Here is a 14,933-nt window from a genome sequence, read left to right on the forward strand (position 1 = left end):
TAAAAGTCACCTTGATTTAGTCCAAATTTAGGTAAAAAAAGCAGGCATTAATTAGCAGCCTTGTTGTTGAATCTAAACTTATTTTAAACTTTGACAGGAAAAGGTTAACTGAAGAACAGATCCTCAATCTTGTTTCCTTTATTAAGAAATATAGAAAAAAAAAAAAAAGGCAGATTTTGTAGATTTTTTTAACGAACAATATTTAGACCACTTCAGAATAAACACCAGCTTCTCAGGGTGAGATTTGATACCCTCTATGTCATCAAGAGACCTCACCAGTTTCTTGTTTGAATAAAGGCTTGCCAAAACAAAACCAGGAGAAATGGAGAAAATCTAAAGTATTAGATTGTAAAATGGCACAGAGGCTTGGTTTTTGCAAAGGGAAAAAAAAAAATCAGCCATTTTTATTAAGAATCTTTAGGAAATTTCAAGTTTTTAGTATTCATAAATTCACTGCTTATTATAGACTGTGATCCTGAGAAGAAGGAGAGTACAATGAGAAAGGCAGAAACATTTTCTGGTAAAATATATTTTTCTGAACCACATCTAGGAACAAACTAACAATTTGCTACTACGGTGGTTCTCCCACCTGATAACTGTGCTCTCCGTTTAATTTTGAAAGAGTTGGCATTGCATCATACCACCCAGCTGCTCTCCTTTTCAGTACAGAGATCCCTCAGATGCAGAAAGGATGCATTGATACTTGGTCTCACATCACACCTCAGCTACACCAAATGCTAGCAAGAAAGCTTCTGTTGAAGAGAACAAAGCCAGCTGCACCTTTCTAACAGCAGTGCCTGAAATCTCTAACAGAAGGAAGGTGTAGATGCTTACTGACAGCAATCACCATGGGTTTGGATAGCTCACAACACAAAACGTTATTATAGCACTGAAGAAGCAGCAGAAGACAACCTCTCGTATGAGAAGAATGCCAGCTCCAGGAGCATCAGGAAGTGATGGTTGTACTGCACGAAGGCACAACTGATTGAACACGGGGAGAGTTCAGTGCTCCCGACACCTACAGAAGCATTATCCAGAGAAAGAAAGGGACATGATGGAGCCATCTGATCGTGTAATGTTAGAGGAACACCTGTGTAATTACAGAGCGCCCGTGAGAGCTGCTTACGGTGTCCGTAGCACGCGCTGCAGGTGGTGATTTATCCACAGGTTTCCCATTCCTCTGAACGGAAAGCAGCAGGGGGCGGGCGGCCTTTTGGCATCCCACGTAACAGCGGAGAGTTCAAGCAACTGCCGTGCCCTAGGCCCTCAGTTCTGGGGACTCACCTACTGCTAAATGTCAGGTTTAGAGCTGTATTCTTTATTTTCAGAGATGTCATGGGACAAATAGGAGATGAGCAAGGAACTCAAAGCTCCTAGGACTGTTTCTGGAACAGTCCTGGAACAGATCTGGTTTCTAGAATTTTCCCTTAAGATGTATTCCCTATTGAGTGTTTTTTACAGGAGGTGGTAAAGGAGAGCTGTGCCATTTAAAATTCAGGACTCTAAAATACCAGCTAGTGCAAAGACAACTGTTGGTAGTTTGAAATAATAATATATGTCTACAAAAGCCTTCTTTGTTATTTTATTTATGCCTCAATTATATCTCTTCTGAAAACACAGTTTGGAAAGAAGGGCATAGCTCAGTGCACATCCTTTCACCTCCTTCATGCATATGAGTACACAAAATTCACCTCAGGGTCAGAAATCAAATGGTTATTATGGCTTCAGAAGGAACATCACACATGCCGTGCTCTGTGGTATCTCACAATACAGTCTCTTCATCTCCTCAGTTACCATCCACTCTTTATTAATAAGCAGTGAGCTCAAAACAGAACAAAGCTTTAATCCTATACTTTTTTTGAGCAGGATGGTGTGCTATCCTCACTCGCTTACAGCCTTCTCTTAGTGGTATCCACACACCATATACTTACAATGATATTTACTTAATTTTCATTTCCATTTAAGAGTATATTTTTCCACGTTTTCCCTAGTGTATTTTAATCACTTGTTGAGCAATGCTATTGCAGTCTGACTGCCTTGGTCTTACCATGCTTGGTGAGCTTCCACAGCTTCCAGCAGTAACAAAAGCCAGTTGCAGCCATTCTTATTATTCTTGCTGCCCCTAGGAAAAGCTGGCAGGCTCACTTTGTCACTTTTGCAGCTGGGTGGCATTTATGAGGTGTGTTTCATGTTCTCACAGCACTAACTTGCATCACAGAAAAGCACAAAACTATAATTTTAATTGGAGTAATCATAGGTATCATTCTTGCCACTGTATATTACATTAAGTTAATGAACTCTGGGAGATACACTTGAACACATCATCGCCATCAGCCCAATTCATTACAAACCTTATGCTTCATTTACATGGGTTCCTAGGTTATTTTACGGGGGATGGGGAATATGCATCCTGTTAGCAGCTCAACTTTTTTTTCTTCCACACACAAATTATTACTTCTGAGAGACAGTCTGAAGTGACAGGGGAACCAAAGAAGCAGAAAAAGAACATATACGTACTCTAAAGCAGTACTGTACTCAGGATTGGATGCTAAATATGAAGGCGGCATAAAATAAGGTTTTGAAAAGCTGTTCATTTGCGGGGGGGCGCCCCCCCAGATCTGTTTGTTCTGGGGTTTTTTAATCCTTTTACTTGTATATTTGTCACAGGAGAGCAAGGCAGCTTTTCCCACCATTCACCAGGATTCTGGAATTGTGCTTTCCAGCAGACCCCATGCAGGAGAGAGGGCTCCTACTTTGCAGCTTTTGGTTCTTGTTTCCCTGCCCCCCTTCTCCTTAAGGCTCAACTTGATTTAGAAAGAAAATAATCACAGCTGGTTTAGAGTTAAAATTAGCTTGAAGGAAAATGGAACATCTCAAAAGAAAAAAAGAAAAACCACAGAAATGTCATGCTCCCTACAGCTTTGTCTGAACAATCCCTTCCACGAGTTGACTAAGGAACTCTTCCATCTCGTTTTACTGCTGTGCAATATATATGAAGCTATTTCTGAATGACAACACACCTGTGCATTTTTATTTACTGTAGCTGGAACTGCTATTGCTTTAGAGCTCAGTGTAAGTCCATTCCAGGGACAGGAGCAATGCTCTTTCTCTACCTGCTGCTTGGAGCTGTCAACCAGTCCACCTAGAAACTCTTGTCTCTTGCATAACTAATTTCTTTACTTCATGCATTTTTTTTTATGAATCCAGAAAACAGCGAAGATTTTGTAGCTTTCATATTTTTTACATATGCTTGTTAAAAGTAAGCATTTAGAAAATACAACTGTGTAGTAACTCACAGCTCCAAGGGCAAATTTTTTGAAAGAGCAGTTCCAGGGAAGCATGCATGCCCAAAGTACAAAAATCTCAAATTTCAAGGTCTCTTTCATCAGAAAGCCTGACTCAAGCCCATGGTGCGACAGAACTAGCAGGAAGCCCATGCAGTACTCCTTCATAAGTCTGTCTGTGAAGATGATGAGTAGAACATACATATTTGGATGACAACATGCATCTACTAACTAGCTCACATTTTAACTAAAGCTGGCAACTGGAAATCAGCCAAAGAATATTTTGTTCCCAAAACCAAGAATTTTCCTTCAATTTTTGTCAGCTTGGGTGTTGTCTTCTGATTTGCACATACCCACGTTCTATCACTTTCTCCTCATTAGCCATTGATACATTTAAAAACGGACAATTATAACTAAAATCACCAAAATTCCCATTATGGTATGGGTATCATTTCTCTGTTCTAAGGATGACCAAACTGCAAAACCCAGAAGCATTAAATGACCTCAAGCTCTTATCACAACTCCCAAGCTATACAAAAGCTGAAAAATTTGTCATGGGAGAAAAATATATTCTCTGGTGGAAAGAAGTGCAGCCTGTAACACTGCAGTGTTGAAAGCACATATCTGTGCCCATGCAGGAGGTATTCCAGGGATCCAAGGGCTGATGCAGGAGATGAGATATGTGAATGAACACCAGAGACACTGTGGCAATACCCAAATCTCAGCTGCTGTCAAGTGCTCTGTCATCCTGAAGGTGACTCAGGGAATCTCATAGGGCGGAGATTTCAGCATATTTTGACTTCTTCTAATCTTACCAGTGAGGCAGCACCAACGTTTAATTGTCAAAAACTTCTTATCCATTTGCCCACTCTTGCCCCCTTTGCAAGCTTTCTACAGTGAGAAGACAAGAATATTACTTGGTTGTAAGAGAGTGGGTAGATAAGAGTAAAAAAAATATTAAAATGGATGATGTGAATAATTAAAACCACTTTTCTATCTACTGGAGGAACAGAAAGCACAAAGATGAAAGTGAAGTCGCTTGTTTTATGAGTCGCCTGGCCAATCAATACCATCCGTCAGCAGCAACTGTATAAACACATCCCCTCAGCAAAGCCTTTGTAGAGCCACCTGCACCCTGATCCGGACTGAACCTCAGTGACATTTTAAACATTCTCACGAGAAGTTTTCTTCATTCAGTGAATACAGCATAGTGCATGGCTGAGCAAATTACTGGAACATATGCAATGGTAGTTTAGGATTTTCAAGCAGGGGTTTAAGTTGTTGGGAGGTTTTTTTTAACCAGTACTGCTTTTTAACATCTGAAACCCCATATTCATTTCTATCCCTGTTCCAAACAGATTTGACAATACTTTTGCATACTTTTCAGCTTGACTCACAACTGCCAAATTCCCCAACCACTGTAAATCAGTTTAGCAGCACTGAACTCAATGGAGAGAGGTGAATTCAATCTGGCTGAGGATTTAGCTATTGCATTTTAAAGCTAAAAAAAGGCAGCTTGAGCAGTTATTTATTATTGGGATATCAGGTTTATTTGGTTTTTGCAATGTTTGACAGAATCATAGGAGTGAACTGTCACTGCAGTAAGCAGGGGGTTATACATACAATTCTCATTAACAGTAGTATTTTTCTGGGGATTTTGCAATGCCAGTGTCACCTAATCAGTCCTAGCTTTCATGCTTCTGCATGCACAAAGCAGAAGGAATAGGACTTAAGGAAGGTGAAGTGAAATTACTATGCAAAAAAAAATCCCAACCTGATTTCATCACTGAAATTCACAATCCCCAAGCAACGTGAACCATGATACTTAACAACATCTCACACTGAATTCAAGACAGTCATTACCTTAAAAAGTCTGCTCTCTGTCTCCAGGCTTGCTCTGTGGAGTGTTTCCTTAATATAGGCTTTAATATAAAAGATCTATTTTGAAATTCTATTAAAAAGTCCATCTTTATATTAAACTTCTGCCAAAAGACAATTTATTTATTAAAGACGCTATTTACTCTTCTGTTTAGGCCTGAAATCAGCAGGTGTTTTTCCATTTCCTCAATGAACAAAAAACAATAACCCACAACTGCTTTAATGCATGTGAATAAAAGGGAAAAAACACCTCGCTTCAGTCTCCTCCTCATATTTTTTTCCAGGCTGCTATTTAATTTTATTTGATTTTGTTGCTCTATTCTCAAATTGTGTAGTGGTTGTCTAGAATCAGGGTAATTCAGTGTACAAAGGAAGAACAGAAATGAGAGATGTGGCAGGAGCAATATAAGAAGTATTTCCTGTTAGCATTTTTACTTTCCTCTCTGCTCAGCCATACACATGGATAGCGGTGCTGCAGATTCACCATCATTTAACTTTCTCTTCTTACACAATATTGGCAAATTCCTCACCAAAACTTTACCATCAACTGATTCTCAGGTACTAAATGTCATTGTCATTGATAGATCTTTAAAGTAGGTCACTTTACAATACCAACAGTGACACTGGGACAAAGAGGGGGCAGAAACCCAAGGAGAGAACACTGGCAGATCTACCAAGCTTTCATGTGAAACATCCAACTTCTTTATCTCAGTCATGAGACAGTATTCATTAGTCAGTTCTCTCTTTGCCATCAAGACCAGGAGAAGGAAAAAACCAAGCACAACCAAACTGTGAAAACAGTAATTAAGAATCAATTCTGGCAAAGGAAAAGGGCAAATATCTTCACCTGCCCTGAAAATGAAATAAGCACCAAAGTATGACATCAAAGTTCTGTAAATAAGATCTGTTAGTATGATAGAAACTGCTGTAGCTGCACAAAGCAGACAAAATATTTGATAACGTATCTTCTGCTTCCTAAAAAAGTATCATTTTACTGAAATTTAAATATTTCAAACAAAAGCTTGCACAAAGCACTATGCAGTACATCCCATATATTTCCATGGGAAATATTAAAGGGGCTTGAAGCATAAAGAGCATGTCAGAAAATTTGTTTTTCCAGTAAAAACCAAAGGAATTCATTGTCAACACAGTGATATTATGAAGCTCCACACTGACTTGTTAGGCAACCCTATGTGCCTTGCCTACACAAAACTTGCAGTGCAGTAACCACCTAATAATTCATTGGTAGATGTGTCAAAAAACAAACAAACCCAAAACAAAACACCCCTATAGGCAGAATATGTAAAATCTCCTCATAAATCAGTAATTATCTTTTTCAGTGCACTTCCCAGCACAGAAAAGCATTACTGGAAGCAGTAGCTAAGCAAATACCTCACATTCCAGCCTCTTTCTGACCTTACCATGAGTATAATACAGTGTAACAATATTTCTTTTTTTTTTTTTTTTTTTTAGATTTTTTGCTTACAAAAATGTGAAAATAGCTTATTGAAGTTTAGAAAAGCTTGTATTTTAGCTTGGGAGTCTTTGTGCAGTGGTCATCTCTTGATCTGGGGCTCAGCGTTCACCTGTGCTGAGTGCACAGCGGCACGCATGGAGAGCCTGGATTGTTCTGGTGTTGGGTTAGACGGCAGAAACTGCACTGGCTCCAGGGGAGTATTCTCCTGCAAAATCTATTCTTAAGTTTCCACTGCACAGCTGAGGAGTGCTCAAAATCTTATGTTCTTCTAATGAAATAAAATAAGCATCAGGAAAAAGCATTAAAATATATTTTTAAACCGGAATTAATTCAAAGGTGCTGCTGTCAAGATCATGCACTACACAATACAGAAATGTGTCTTAACTGATCACATCCCACTGCAGCATAAAATAATTTTGAAAAGGCACCTTTTTCTGTCACCTTGTCTGACAAGCTTTATGTATTTTATTTGTATGCAAGTGAATGGCAGTTTATTGTGTCCCAGGGGATGAAGTATTAATGATCATTTGCTCCCTGCTGTGTGGCCTGTCATAATTTTGAAGAAAGACTGACAGAAGTAACAACCAGTCAGTCTGGTAATACTCACCTGACAGTGGCCACTCAGTCCATTTTAACCACGGTCCTTTGCCAAATTCTTAGGTAATTTTCATTTTAAAAATGCAATTTTTGATAGCATCTGCCAATTGCTAGATAGGAGCAGACTAAACAAACTGTATATTTCTTTTGTGCAGCTGTCAGACTTCTATCTCAGCAGGTGTTTTCTGGAAAAAAAGACTTCCAATCTGAAAGCCCATTTTGGTCAGCAAGAATCAATCCCTAAAACATTTGGCAATTTGTTATATCAATATCTTAACATGGTGAATTCCTTGCAGCATATAAGAATTAAATCCAGTTCTGACAAGTAAATAGAAGGCAGAATTTTTTAAAATGATAGTACAAAGTCAAGTGTCAAAAAATCCCACAGATTTGTACAATGTGTTGTCATTCATTTCTCTCTTCTCTGCAATGCTGCCTGCTTTATTTTACCTTGAGGCTTGTGGAAAAACCCAGATAAAGACAGTTGTTACCAATTCTGACATGGAAATAACCCTACACTTTATTAGTCATTTTATAACCTACAGCCTCACAGTAGATGCACTCTGAGCTATTAAAAAAAGTTTCAAGGAAATGATTCCTGAGTGTTTGCTGAGCATAAGGTACAGATGATTATGGAGAAGATTATCAGATGTTGGTATTGAAAGTCAGTTGCCACGTCCCCCACAAAAAGAGCTGTGCTTCTTTACAAGCAACTGCATTTTATTCTTATTCACACTGAAACAATATGGAGTCCCAATATCCCTGCAATTTGTCTGAATGCTAAATACTGGCATGACTGATCCTGGTGAAAAACTGATACTGGGGGGGGGGAAAAAATAAAAAAAAATATATATATATATATATATATATATATATCTCAGTGACAGGTGCACATCAGCTTGAGGCAAACCCTGCCTCCTGGGCGACAGATAGGTTGTGACAAGGTGTGACACGGCTGATGGACCCTACCTGGAGGAAGCAGCATCACCCACTCCCTTCCCAGGGCATGCTTCTGAGACCTAACAACAGCCAATATCACTCAGGTGTTGGGGCAATAACATTTTGATGGAAATTAAATAGATACATTGCATTAAAGGCATTTGTATAAATGGCATAAGAAAGGGAAAGAGACTTGTTTGCTGCCTGCTGTTCTTTATATGCAAATCTTAATATATTACATGGCAACATACTTGCCTTCCATAGCCACATAAATGTTTTACTGTTTTATGAGATGTTTGCAATAAATGTGATTGATGATAATTTTTTTTTCATAATTGCCTATTAGAAATACACTATTTTGGTGACAAATCCTTAAGGGATATCTCAGTTTCAAAACTGAAGAGAATGAGAAGTACCTGTGCTAGGAATGGGGTGGTGCTGCTAACAAATGTCAAAAGGCACATTCAATCTGCTGGTTAATTTTACTCATACATTTCTTTAAGCTTGTTAGCATCCTTTCCAGGTTTACTGAGTTTTGCATTTCAATCAGATACAAAGATGTATAAAAATACTGCTACCGTACCTTAGGGCAGGCAAATAGCTTTAAGCTACACACACAAATAGTCACAAGGGTGAATAGCTATAATTATATTGGAGTGCATCCAAGAAACCAGCTATTCTGTTTATACTTCTTGCCTCCTTGAATTTATGTGCACTTCAAGCAAACATACTGTAAACTGATTTTAATACTAAAAATGTCGACCTTAGTATTACAGCTTATTGACTATTTTTCGTAAGATTGCTGTTGTGCTGGAAAAGATGTAAATGTCTGCATAAAAATTTATAGCAGGAAAACTCCTGGACCATTTGTAAAATAATCTTGGATATCACTAATAGTCACTTTAAATGCAGGAATGTTAAAGATCTTTGCCCTACAGATTTAAAGCCAAATCCTGTCCTGAGCAATTCTGAAATTGGTCGAGGCATACAAACAGAAAGCAACCAACTCTATTATGCTGACATACACAGGCATTTTGAAATCCTAGATATTCGTAGGTTTCTTCCAGCACCAGCCACATCAGAGCATGGAGACAGCTGCACGAATGCTCTAAAGGTCATACATGGATTTGCACTCATTAGTGGCCCTTGTAATTTATTTGTCAGAGGTTTGGCTCCATTGTTTACATAAGACCTCTCCACATATATTAAGGAAGTAGCAGGAAAGCAGGACTATAGCTGTTGGCATGAAGAATATGAATTACCTTCCCGGAGCACATGCAACTATATCCCTCTCATCCATATCCTGTCCATATAAAATCAAAATAGCAGCATAGACGAGCTTATGTTTGTGTGGTGCTGCTGAACCTGCTCCCAGCCACAGCTTTGCTTTGGCTTTTGTGGGGACTTAGAGCTTTGGTTTTCCCAGCATTAAGACGTGAACAATGAGAACTCTTTTTTTACCACTTTGAGTTCTAGCAAAATTGCCAGGGAAATATTATTGCTGAGGAAAATGCATCATCCACTCAATTAGCAGTGCCCACAAAATATCAGTAACATATCAAGGAAACCAAGTGGCGAATATAATAATAAGTATGCAAATAATCACTTAGGACAGAAAAATCTTCTGCAACATTAACTGACAAGAAATTAATTTGGTATCATTTATCAAGCTTTTCAAATACATACATGGTACAATGGACTTTTTTGAGTTAAATTATAGGAAACAAAAATAGCAATTGTAAGCTAGTAAATGAATGGAACCAAACCCACGACTTTCACATCTTTGAATTATTAGTCCCAGCTTTCCATAACAATACATTTTTTTCTCCTAGGTTAATTGAATTAAGAGGAAATTTGTCCAATTTTTTTGCCAAATAAATTAGATTTAATATATTAACTTGGGAAGACATCAGAGGAAATTTACTGGGTTCATTAGGCTTAGGAAATTAAGTTACAGAAAATTGTGCTTCCTTGTAATGGATTTAAGCAGTAATATTTAGCAGTCTGCCAAAGATACACATTTCTCATACAAAATAGATCTCTTATAATCTGAAAGAGCCACTACTTCACAGCACCTGCAGTCGTGATTTGTAAAGGAAAGACTACTCCTACTTCTAAAACTCAGAGAACTCAATGGAATGTTAATTACATCCACAAAAACGAATCACTTGCCCATTATTTAGGGTGATGGCAAAGGGAGGTTACTCTGAATAACCAAAAAACTTGGTTAACCTCCTCAAGACATCCCAGCCAGACACTCCAGACTGGGCAGTGGCTGCACTAACCCCTGCTCAGCTGTGCTGGCCCTCAGCACCACTCAGGGGGGCAGTGAACTGCCAGTCCAGTGCCCAGCCCAGGCTCTGTGTGGCTTCTCTGAATTCACAGGAAGATTAATCCACAGCCCAGACAAAACTCCTATGGTAACAGTATGCATTGAGGTACAGAGGTGCAAATTCACAGCCTGGGAAGCTTGGGATGTGTTCTGGTGGGCTGCAGGTGTGCCCAGGAAATGTAGGATAACACACACAACACTTTACAGAAGCGCTCCTACAACACTATCTTGATGCATTTTCCAGTAACAACTTAAACAAGGTGTTCACTCTGTAACTCCACACAGAGAGAAGCAGCCCAGGCAGAACGATTTTGTACAAATTCCTTTGTGAATATATTATCTCCTATTGAAAAATAACCGTGTCAAAGAAATGAGAACAGGTAGGAAATAATCCTCTTGTCTTGTAAGGAGGTAAGGACCAAACCCTTTTCCAAATGAGCTCCCGTGGTCGTATCCACGGCTGTGACAGCCCAGAGCTATTCCTAATCTGGATCAGGACAAGGAGTTCAGTGTCCTACATGGTTACAGCCATTTATGACAGCTCAGAGGGTACAACAGGAGAGACATTAAAAACTCTCAATCTAATCCCCAACCTGAACAGGAACAGAAGAATTTAAGATGGTGAGTTCTCCTCCTCTGCAGGATGACACAACCACCTGTTGTGACCTTTTAGGAGAGCACTGTCAAGTCTCATTAAATTCCATCCTAGAGGTATGAAGATGTTCCAAAAAGGTACCTAGAGGTACCTTTTAATATATATATTATATAATAATAATCATAATATATATCATAATTTATACCTTTCCAACTATACCATGTTCCTATGAATGCTCAGCGTTTGAAAAGTTACCCATGGCATGAAATTTTTAAAAGGATCAAAAACTCTGAAATAGAACTGCCTTCCACATGAAACAGAAACTAAAAAAGTTTGTCATGGTCACCCTTAATTCTAACAGGAAGGACACTGCTCAATATGAGGTCCTTCCTACCAAAGCAATTTATTCTGTCCACATAAAGGTTGACCTGAGTCAGAGAATAAAGTGGCAGCTTTCTCATGACATCACATGCGTAGTTAAAACTCATATAAGACATAGTCTAGTTTGTAGCTAAATTTGACCAAAATACCACAAATTAAAAACTTCTATTGGCAAAAAAGCACCAAGGGTTACAACAGTTGTTTCCTAATCTAAACACTTCAATAAATTGAGATCATAAAGTTACTAAAAATCTATCCAGAAAGAGCACTGCAGACTACAGAACATCCTCAGTTGTTACTGCCTAAATTCACCCACCCTACTTCAGTACCCGGTCTTGGTTCCAAAGTAGAGACAGACACACCTTTTTTGGAGGAAAAATAAAATCACCTTTCCGTAACTGAGGGACCTTATAGCAGACCTTCTCTATGGCCCTTGAATAACTGATACCAAGGCTGCTCTGGAGCACTATTGCAGAGAAAGACTTTCAGCAAATGGGAATGGAGCAAGACAGACAACAGACCTGTACCACTGCACTTGGGTCGGTGTTTGTGGGCAGACTCAAGATTTGCATCCCTTTCTTCCAGGGATATATCAAGTGAAGTAACTGGAGTTGTTACTGCTTCCCTTCTCTTTGCCTTGCTTTCTTCATACAAACTGTCTTTTGCATCTTACTGCTCTCCCAGTTACCCAACAGATAATTTGATTTGCAGAAAAACGCACAGAGGACTCCTTAAGTGGCTAATTCCAAGCTACTGGCAGTAACAAAATAACACTTCAATGGGCAACCTCAGCTCCCAGAAGGGTTTGTGTGATCCTGCAAGGATCAAGCAAATAGCACTTCACCTGAGGTGCGTAAGATGGAATTTGAAGAAGTTAATCAAGCCATGGGTTCAAAATTCTTTATTTGGTAATAAAAAATAACAATAATTTGATGTTTGAAACATTCTGGTATGTCACACTGGTGTAACTGCTAAACAACAGAGCAGCAGCAATTTGGTATGTGAAGACTCCTTTTCCATCTCCTTCAGCAATATTTCTAAATATTATGTATTTTCAGTCCTATTTTCATCATTGCCTTAAGCATAGGCTGCTAGATGAAACCGCTGAAATACGTGATGATATCTAGGAGTGTGCACTTAAGGAGATGAACAAAAATGGGTGGGAATTTCTGGTTTTCTTTCAAATTCTGGAATTAAGAACTAATGTTTGAGAAGAATAAAGTGAGAGGCAACAAAGGCTGTATCAAAGCAGTAGATTAGCCCTTGTATTTGTAAGCTCAACTCAGTCATATTCCACAGATGTACTTCCTATGTTTTAAATTATTATAGATTTACTGTATGGCTAGAAAGCACACGGCTGGAAATATTTTTATATTTAAAACTACTTCACTCTGCAAATAAAAACATATTTTAGATCAGTAAGGATTAAAAAGCAAGTGTAACAAGGGAATGGGATTTTCTAGGAAGACAGCCAACTGAGACAGTAGAAGTGAAGACCAAATTCTGGTGTGAAGCTCTGCAATCCTTTTATTCTGTTATACTGATCTAAAAAGGTTCAAAAGAGTCAAGATACTACAAGCTTCTTAGCAACCAGGACTATCCTACAGGAAATCCTAGGATATTTGACCATCCTAGGGTAAGGATGCTACTTGTAATTTCCTCCACTTCTTGTCTTGTGCCTAATGATTCACTTTCCTGCTTAAAAAGGACACAGGGCTAAAACAAGTATCTGGACCACAAATAAGCACCATGAGGGTTTGTATGATTCCTTAGTGTCTTGTTTTCAGATGAGAAATAACTGGCAAAGAACAGCACAAAAAGGAAGAGAAGGGAAACCAACACAGGGTGGCATTTTATAGTGGGGCTGTATTTTGGAACCAGGCAGGCAGAAACTGTTAAATTGGAAGACTGCTCAGGAAAATTATGATGGGCATTGAATTGGCTCTTTGAAGGATTTTTCTCTTCCCATCTACCACAGAGGGGACAGGTCCCTTCCTGCTTCTCTGAACCCAGCTGAGAGACAGTTTTGTACCTTGCTTAAGACACCAAGTAAAGAAGTCTGTTATTTTTTCAGCTAAAAACTCAAAAGAAGGTGCATGCTTACAAGTGCCAGTTGCACCAGTGGACTTTGTGAAAGGCTCGCTTAAAACTACTTAAAATATCAACTTCAGCCCATATAAAATATCAGCTCTTCAGCACTTCTCCTAAGCTTGTACAGCTGGGACTTTGACCTTAGTGGAGCAGATGGTGTAGATGGCTTAGCATGTATTTCCAGGATCCATGAAAATGAAAAGCAGACTATCATATGAACTTCTTTATTATTACTCCTTGTGGCATCAGTGGCTGGTTAGGGAGAAAAACAAGACCTAAAGATTCAACTTTTCCAGACATTTTAGGGGTGTCCTAAAATATATACTGGAAACTATAAAACCATTCTTCACATTTGATGCATACTCTTAAAAGTGACCATCTGGAAATTATCAAAATTCACAGGACTAGAAATATATACACAGTGTGGTTTCATTATTACCCACACTCCCACATCAACTACCACATCCCATATTTAGAAAGACAGAACTGCTAATTTATTTGTTTTTAAAATTCTTGAGCAGATTAAACTCTTAGAGAAGATGACCAGAAGAAGAATACCATGAACCAAACCAGACAATAGGGCTTTTCTACTCTTGGCTATCTCCTCCCCCTTCAAGTACCATGTCCCAATTACACAAAAAAATGCCACCATCCTTATGCACTGGGTACAGGCTCTCTCCCAAATGCCACTGTCCCCATGCACTGAGGTCCAGGCACTCTCACAAGACACCATCGTCCCTGGTGAGCTCAGTCTTGACACTTTGCCCATGTTACTCAAGCAATCTGTGGCCTAATGAAGGCCCTGCTTTTTCTCCTTCTAATTATCACATCTTCATTGACATGCATTGGGAGGAATGATTGAACCTCCCCGCTCCAGCATTCTCCTAAACATTTTTTCTTTCTTGTGATGTTCACAAAATGCCTGGTACTATTGCAAAACATCAGCTATGCCAGTGAAAAGTATAATTTCAGTTTGGGGCTGCCTTTTACTGGAATAAAAAAAAAGACCAACAGTTTTCACACAATTACTTTAGGCCTGTGGGGATTGATTCATTAAAAAATAACTTTGTGGCTTCCATGGTTTGATGCCAGTAGAATCATTAAAATAATGTCTCTTATATTTCTTAATATGAGAATTCTCATTAACATGATACATCCACTATTACCATATTCATCTCAAATTCAGTGCCAACAATTTCCAGAGTGACTTTCCATATAAAAAGGGTGATTGGAGAACTAATAATTGAAACAGACATTAACAAAGACAGTTTGATTATTAATAAGCAGCCCAGGCACCTTCCTATGGTAGTTTAAGCATGAATTGATTTTCTACCTGTAACATCTATTTTTCTGTGAAAC

The 14,933-nt window shown here is 38.7% G+C and overlaps 1 protein-coding gene across 6 annotated transcripts in view; it reads right to left on the reverse strand.

Moving 5' to 3' along the window:
* Window positions 1-14,933, reverse strand: part of LOC121671019 (phospholipid scramblase family member 5-like) — a 75,538-nt gene that overhangs the window by 26,614 nt on the left and 33,991 nt on the right. The window lies entirely within an intron of this gene.

The sequence above is a fragment of the Corvus kubaryi genome, unplaced genomic scaffold, assembly GCF_017639235.1.
Source record: "Corvus kubaryi isolate FWS band 111438036 unplaced genomic scaffold, C.kubaryi_AGA036_p1.0 37397, whole genome shotgun sequence".
NCBI lineage: Eukaryota > Metazoa > Chordata > Aves > Passeriformes > Corvidae > Corvus > Corvus kubaryi.